The sequence below is a fragment of the Erinaceus europaeus genome, chromosome 14 (assembly GCF_950295315.1).
Source record: "Erinaceus europaeus chromosome 14, mEriEur2.1, whole genome shotgun sequence".
Taxonomy (NCBI): Eukaryota; Metazoa; Chordata; class Mammalia; order Eulipotyphla; family Erinaceidae; genus Erinaceus; species Erinaceus europaeus.
The window spans coordinates 48,827,638-48,835,153 of record NC_080175.1 but is presented as its reverse complement, the minus strand read 5'-3'; positions in this window follow the sequence as shown (position 1 = coordinate 48,835,153).

Genomic DNA, 7,516 nt, shown 5'->3' with positions numbered 1-7,516 from the left:
TGTTTATTTCTGCTCTAATATTGGTGATTTCAGTCCTCTTGGATGCTTTAAGGTTCCTTTGTTCTTCTTCTTGGTCTTTAAGGTCATTTAGTTGAGCTTTTTCTTGTTCCCTAGTGTGTGCTTGTATGGCTATTAGTTTCCCTCTAGGTACTACTTTAGCTGAAGAGCTGTGCAGAAACTCTTTAGTTTGATGTTGTCCCATTGATTTTTTAAATTTATTTTTTTAACTTTATATTTATTTATTGACTTTCCCTTTTGTTACCCTTGTTGAGTCCCATTGATTTTTTCTGTTTGTCTTCCTTGCAATTCATTTTGTATCATCAAAGATGTCCTTGAGGTTTATGTTTGAAAGTGTTTCACAAATGTTTTCCTCTAAATATTTGATAGTTTCCGATCTAACATCTAGGTCCTTGATTCATTTGAATTTTATTTATGGTGAGCTAGTGATTAAGTTTCATTCTTTGCATGTTTCATCCCAGTTTCCCCAGCACAATGTATTGAAGATAGTCTCCTTCTTCCACTCAACACGTTGGGTCCCTTAATCAAAAAATAGATGTCCATAGGTGTGTGGGTTTCGTTCTGGGCTTTCAATTATGTTCCATTGGTCTGAGTACTTATTTTTCTTCCAGTTATGGGATGTTTTGTTCATGATGGCCTTATAATATAGTTTAGGATCTGGGAGTGTGATGCCTCAATTTCTGTTTCTTTTCTTCAGGATCATTTTGATGATTCTTGGTATTTTCTTGTTCCAGATAAATTATTGTAATTTTTCTTTTATTCTCTTAAAGAAGCCTGGTGGGACTTTCATGTGTAGCTGGGTAGAACATACATTTTGATGATATTAATCATCCAATCCATGAGCGTGGGATGTATTTCCATTACTTGGTATCATTTTCTATTTCTTTGAATAGATAATCATAGTTTCCAATATACAAGACTTCCACTTCTTTGGTCAAGTTAATTCCTAGATATTTTATTGATTTTGCTGTGAAAGTGAATAGTAGTGCTGTCTGGATATCCTCTTCTTCAGACTTAGTATTTGCATAAAGAAATGCCACTGATTTTTGTATACTGATTTTGTAGCCTGACACCTTAATATATTGCCTAATGATTTCTAGTAACTTTCTGCTGGATTCCTTGTTTTTTTCTGTGTATACTATCTTATCATCTGCAGTAATGAGAATCTGACTTCTTCCCTTCCAATTTGTATTCCTTTGATTTCTTTCTCTTGCCTGATTGCTATATTGAGAATACTATGTTGAAGAGTAATGGTAATAATGGATGTCCCTGTCTAGTCTCCAATCTGAGGGGGAATGCTTTCAGCTTCGGTCCATTGAGTATGATGTTGTCTGTAGGTTTGCTGTATATGGACTCCACTATCTTTAGGAATGGAAACATCTATTCCCATTTTTGTAGTATTTTGAGCATGAGTGTGTTGAATTTTGTCAAACACTTTCTATGTATGTCGGTTTTGGTTTTGATTTTATTGAAGTGGTGAATGACATTGATTGCCTTATGCATATTGAACCAGCCTTGCATTTCCGGGATAAAATCTAGTTGGTCTGGATGAACAGTCTTTTTGATATCCTGCTGCATTTGGTTGGCTAGAATCTTGTTTGGTATTTTAGCCTCCGTGTTCATCAGAGATATTGGTCTTTAGTTTTCCTTTTTTGTTATGTCCCTATCAGCTTTTGGCATCAGGGTTATGTTAGCTTCTTAGAAGGTGGGGGTATTCCTGTTTCTTCAGTCTTTTGGAAGAGCTTTAAAGATATTAACTGTTTCCTGAAGTTTTTGTAGAATTCATTTGTAAAGCCATCTGGTCCTGGACTTTTGTTGTTGGGAAGATTCTTAATAGTTGCTTTGATTTCTTCATCTGTAACTGCTCCATTTAGGTTGTTGTTCTTCCTGGTTTAGTTTTGAAGCGTATGTGTTTCTAGGAATTCTTCTGTTTCTTCTAGAGTTTCTAACTTGGTGGCATGTTGTTGTTCATAAATACTTCACATGATTTTTTGTATTTCTGTGGTGTCTATTGTGATATCTCCTCTATCTTTTGCAATTCTATTTATCTGAGTTTTTTTCCTTTTATTTTTAGTAAGTCTGGCAGTTTGTCAACTTTGTTTAGTTTTTCAAAGAACCAACTTTGGGCTTCATTGATCTTTTGTATGCTTCTCCTATTTTCTGTGTTGTTTATTTAAGCAGTAATTTTAGTTATTTTGATTATTATAGTTGCTTTAAGGTTTCTTTTTTTAAAAATAATTTATTTCTTTATTGGGGAATTAATGTTTTACATTCAACAGTAAATACAATAGTTTGTACATGCATAACATTCCCCAGATTCCCATTTAACAATACAACCCCCACTATGTCATTCATCATCTTTCATGGACCTGTATTCTCCCCACCCACCCACCCACCCACCCCAGAGTCTTTTACTTTGGTGTAATACTCCAATTTCATTTCAGGTTCTACTTGTGTTTTCTTTTATAATATTGTTTTTCAACTTCAGCCTAAGAGTGAGATCATCCCATATTCATCCTTCTGTGTCTGACTTATTTCACTCAACATGATTTTTTCAAGGTCCATCCAAGATCGGCTGAAAACGGTGAAGTCACCGTTTTTTTACAGCTGAGTAGTATTCCATTGTGTATATATACCACAACTTGCTCAGCCACTCATCTGTTGTTGGACACCTGGGTTGCTTCCAGGTTTTGGCTATTACAAATTGTGCTGCCAAGAACATATGTGTACACAGATCTTTTTGGATGGATATGTTGGGTTCCTTAGAATATATCCCCAGGAGAGGAATTGCAGGGTCATAAGGTAGGTCCATTTCTAGCCTTCTGAGAGTTCTCCAGACTGTTCTCCACAGAGGTTGGACCAATTGACATTCCCACCAGCAGTGCAGGAGGATTCCTTTGACCCCACACCCTTTCCAGCATTTGCTGCTGTTACCTTTTCTGATGTATGACATTCTCACAGGTGTGAAGTGATATCTCATTGTTGTCTTGATTTGCATTTCTCTGACAATCAGAGACTTGGAGCATTTTTTCATGTGTGTCTCGGCCTTTTGGATCTCTTCTGTGGTGAATATTCTGTCCAAGTCCTCCCCCCATTTTTGGATGGGGTTATTTGTTGTCTTGTTGTTGAGTCTGGCAAGCTCTTTATATATATTGGTTATTAAACTCTTATCTGATGTATGGCATGTAAAGATCTTCTCCCATTCTGTGAGGGGTCTCTTGGTTTGGGTAGTGGTTTCTTTTGCTGTGAAGAAGCTTTTAAATTTGATGTAGTCCCATAGGTTTATACTTGCCTTAGTCTTCCTTGTAATTGGATTCGTTTTATTGAAAATGTCTTTAAAATTTATGCGGAAAAAAGTTCTGCCAATATTTTCCTCTAAGTATCTGATAGTTTCTGGTCTAACATCCAAGTCCTTGATCCACTTGGAATTTACTTTTGTATTTGGTGAAATACAGTGATTCAGTTTCATTCTTCTGCATGTTTCAACCCATTGTTTCCAACACCATTTGTTGAAGAGACTCTGCTTTCCCCATGTAATAATCTGGGCCCCTTTGTCAAAGATTAGATGTCCATAGGTGTGGGGCCTCATTTCTGGGCTCTCAATTCTATTCCACTGGTCAGTGTGTCTGTTCATGTTCCAGTACCAAGCAGTTTTGATGACAATCGCCCTATAATACAGTTTGAGATCTGGGAGTGTGATGCCTCCGGTTCTGTTCTTTTTTCTCAAGATTGTTTTGGCAATTCTAGGTCTTTTCTGGTTCCAGATAAACATTTGTAGCATTTTTTCTATTCTCCTAAAAATGTGCTTGGGATCTTGATGGGAATAGCATTAAATTTGTAGATGGCTCTTGGTAATATATTCATTTTGATGATGTTAATTCTTCCAACCCATGAATATAGAATATCTTTCCACTTCTTTGTGTCTTTTTCAATTTCTTTGAGTAGTGACTCATAATTTTCAGTATACAAGTCTTTCACTTCTTTGGTTAGGTTTACTCCTAGATATTTTATTGTTTTTGTTGCTATAGAAAAAGGAACTGATTTCTGGATTTCAATTTCTTCTAACTTAGTGTTTGCATAGAGGAATGCCACTGACTTTTGAATGTTAATTTTATAGCCTGACACATTACTGTATTGCCTGATGATTTCCAAAAGCTTCTTGCTGGATTCCTTAGGTTTTTCCATGTATACTATCATGTCATCTGCAAATAAGGAGAGTTTGACTTCTTCTCTTCCAATCTGTATGCCTTTAATTCCTTGCTCTTGCCTGATTGCTATGGCAAGAACTTCCAACACTATGTTGAGTAGTAATGGTGATAGTGGGCAGCCCTGTCTAGTACCTGATCTGAGGGGAAATGCTTCCAGTTTTTCACCATTGAGTATGATGTTGGCTGTAGGTTTGCTATGTATAGACTCCACTATCTTCAGGAATTTTCCATCTATTCACATTTTTTGTAGTGTTTTGATCATAAAGGGATGTTGTATTTTGTCAAAGGCTTTCTCTGCATCTACTGATATGACCATGTGGTTTTTGGTCTTGCTTTTGGTGGATCACATTGATTGATTTACGTATATTAAACCAACCTTGTATGCCTGGGATAAACCCCACTTGGTCATGATGAACAGTCTTTTTGATATACTGCTGTATCCGGTTGGCTAGAATTTTGTTCAATATTTTCACATCTATGTTCACCAGAGATATTGGTCTGTAATTTTCTTTTTTGATTGTGTCCCTGTCTGCTTTTGGTATCAGGGTGATGTTGGCTTCATAGAAGCTGGTAGGGAGTATTCCAGTGTCTTCAATCTTCTGGAAGACTTTTAAAAGTAGAGGTATTAGTTCTTCTTTGAAAGTTTTGTAGAATTCATTTGTAAAACCATCTGGTCCAGGACTTTTATTTTTGGGAAGATTTTTGATAACTGTTTCAATTTCATTAGCTGTGATGGGCCTGTTCACTTCCTCTTTACTTAGTTTTGGAAGTTGTTAGGTATCTAGGAAATCATTCATTTCTTCCAGGTTCTCTAGCTTGGTGGCATGTAGTTGTTCATAGAAGCCTCGCATGATATGTTGAATTTCTGCAGTGTCTGTTGTGATATCTCCTCTTTCATTTACTGTCCGATTTATTTGGGTCTTCTTCCTTTTTTGTTTTGTGAGTCTGGCTAAAGGTTTGTCGATTTTGTTTACTCTTTCGAAGAACCAATATTTACTTTCATTGATCTTTTGTATGGTTTTCCTATTCTCAATGTTATTTATTTCTGCCCTAACTTTAGTGATTTCTGTCCTTCTGGTTGCTTTAGGATTCCTTTGTTGTTCTTCTTCTAGGTCTTTAAGATGTGCAATCAGGCTGTTTATCTGTGCCTTTTCTTGTTTCCTAATGTGTGCTTGTATAGCTATGAACTTCCCTCTTAGGACTGCTTTAGCTGTGTCCCAAATATTTTGGTAGCTTGTGTCTTCATTTTCATTGAACTCTTGAAACATTTTGATTTCTTCCTTGATTTCCTCTTTGACCCAGAAGTTGTTAAGAAGTGTACTGTTGAGCTTCCACATTTTGGGACTGTTACTAATCTTTTGTTGATTGTTAAGTGTTAGTTTAAGTCCACTGTGGTCTGAGAAGATGCTTGGGATGATTTCAGTGCTCTTGAATTGGCTGATGCTGTCTTTGTGGCCTAACATATGGTCTATCCTTGAGAATGATCCATGTGGATTTGAGTAAAATGTGTATTCTAGTTTCTTGGGATGAATGACTCTGAAAATGTCCAATAGTTCTAGTTTATCTATCTCTTCATTTAGCTCCCTTATGTCTTTACTGATTTTCTTCCTGGATGATCTGTCAAGTTGAGATAGTGGGGTGTTGAAGTCCCCTACTATGATTGTGTTTCTGTTAATATATTGCTGTAGCTCTTTCAGTAGAAGTTTGATGTATTTAGATGGCTTCTCAATGGGTGCATAGATGTTAATAATTGGTAAGTCCTCTTTATTGACTGATCCTCTGAGCATTAAGTAGTGTCCATTCCTATCTTTTTTAATCTTATCTATTTTCAAGTCTATCATGTCAGATATGAGAATAGCTGTTCCTGCCCTTTTTTGTGGGCCATTGGCTTGTATGATAGTTTTCCATCCTTTCACTTTAAGTCTGTGTTTGTCTTGTTGAGTTAGGTGAGTTTCCTGTAGACAATATATTGTTGGGTTGTGTTTTCTGATCCATCTTCCTACTCTGTGTCTTTTAATAGGTGAATTCAGGCCATTGACATTTATTGATATCAAAGATTGAAGATATTTTAACGCCATTCTTGTAGAGCTTTAGAGTGTTTTGATATATGTCCTATTTGTGGTGGTCTGGTTGTTTATAGGAGACCTTTCAGAACTTCTTTCAGGGCAGGCTTGGTGATGGTTGCTTCCTTCAACTGTTGCTTGTCTGAGAAGGTTTTGATGCTTCCATCTAGTCTGAATGACAGTCTAGCAGGATATAGTATTCTTGGCTGAAAGCCTTTCTCATTGAGCACTTGATAGATATCTTGCCATTCTCTTCTGGCCTGTAGTGTTTGTATGGAGAAGTCTGCTGCTAATCTTATGGGTTTTCCTTTGTAGGTGACTCTTTGTTTTTCTCTTGCAGCCCTGAGGATCCTTTCTTTATCCTTATTCCTTTCCATTCTAAGTATGACATATCTTGGTGTCTTTAGGTCTGGGTTAATTCTGTTTGGGACCCTCTGGGCTTCTTGAATCTTTATGTCTTTGGTGTTGTCTAGACTAGAGAAATTTTCAGCTATTATGGCCTGGAGAATGCTTTCTTCCTCTCCTTCTCTTTCTTCCTCTGGTAATCCAATAATACGTATATTGTTTCTTTTGAAGTCATCCCATAGGACTCTATTGTTGTTTTCAGCATCTCTTAATCTCTTTTTGAGATCTCTTACTTCTTTTTTAGTTGTCTCTAATTCATCCTCAATCTTGCTAATTCTGTCTTCAGCCTCATAGATTCTATTCTCTCTGCCCTCTACTGCTTTCTGGAGTTCATCTATTTTTTTGCCCTGCTCTGATACTGTTTTAGCTTGTTCAGCTAGTTGCCTTCTTAGCTCAGCGATTTCAGCTTTCAGCTCTCTAATAACCATGAGATAATTAGAATTTTCTTCCATATTCTCATTTGTTGTTCCTGCATTTCTGATTACAATTTTTTCAAATTCTTTACTCACTCCTGTTATTATTTCCTTAGCTAATATTTGAATGTTGAACTCGTTGTTTTGTGCTTCACCCTCTGGAGGACTTTTAGCTGGACTCTTGTCCTGGTTTGAGTCTCCAATATTTTTTCTTGTTGTTTTAACCATTTTATATATTATGTTATGAGTTCCCTTTATCAGTACTTTTCAAATTATTGATCACTATTGCCTGGATTGACTTGTGTCTAAGTAATTTAATTAAAGGGTTTACCATGGTGGAAGTTAACAGTTTTTTCAATCCCTGAGTTGGAGCTCAGTGGTGTAAAAGCCTCTTTTTTTTTTCTTCCCT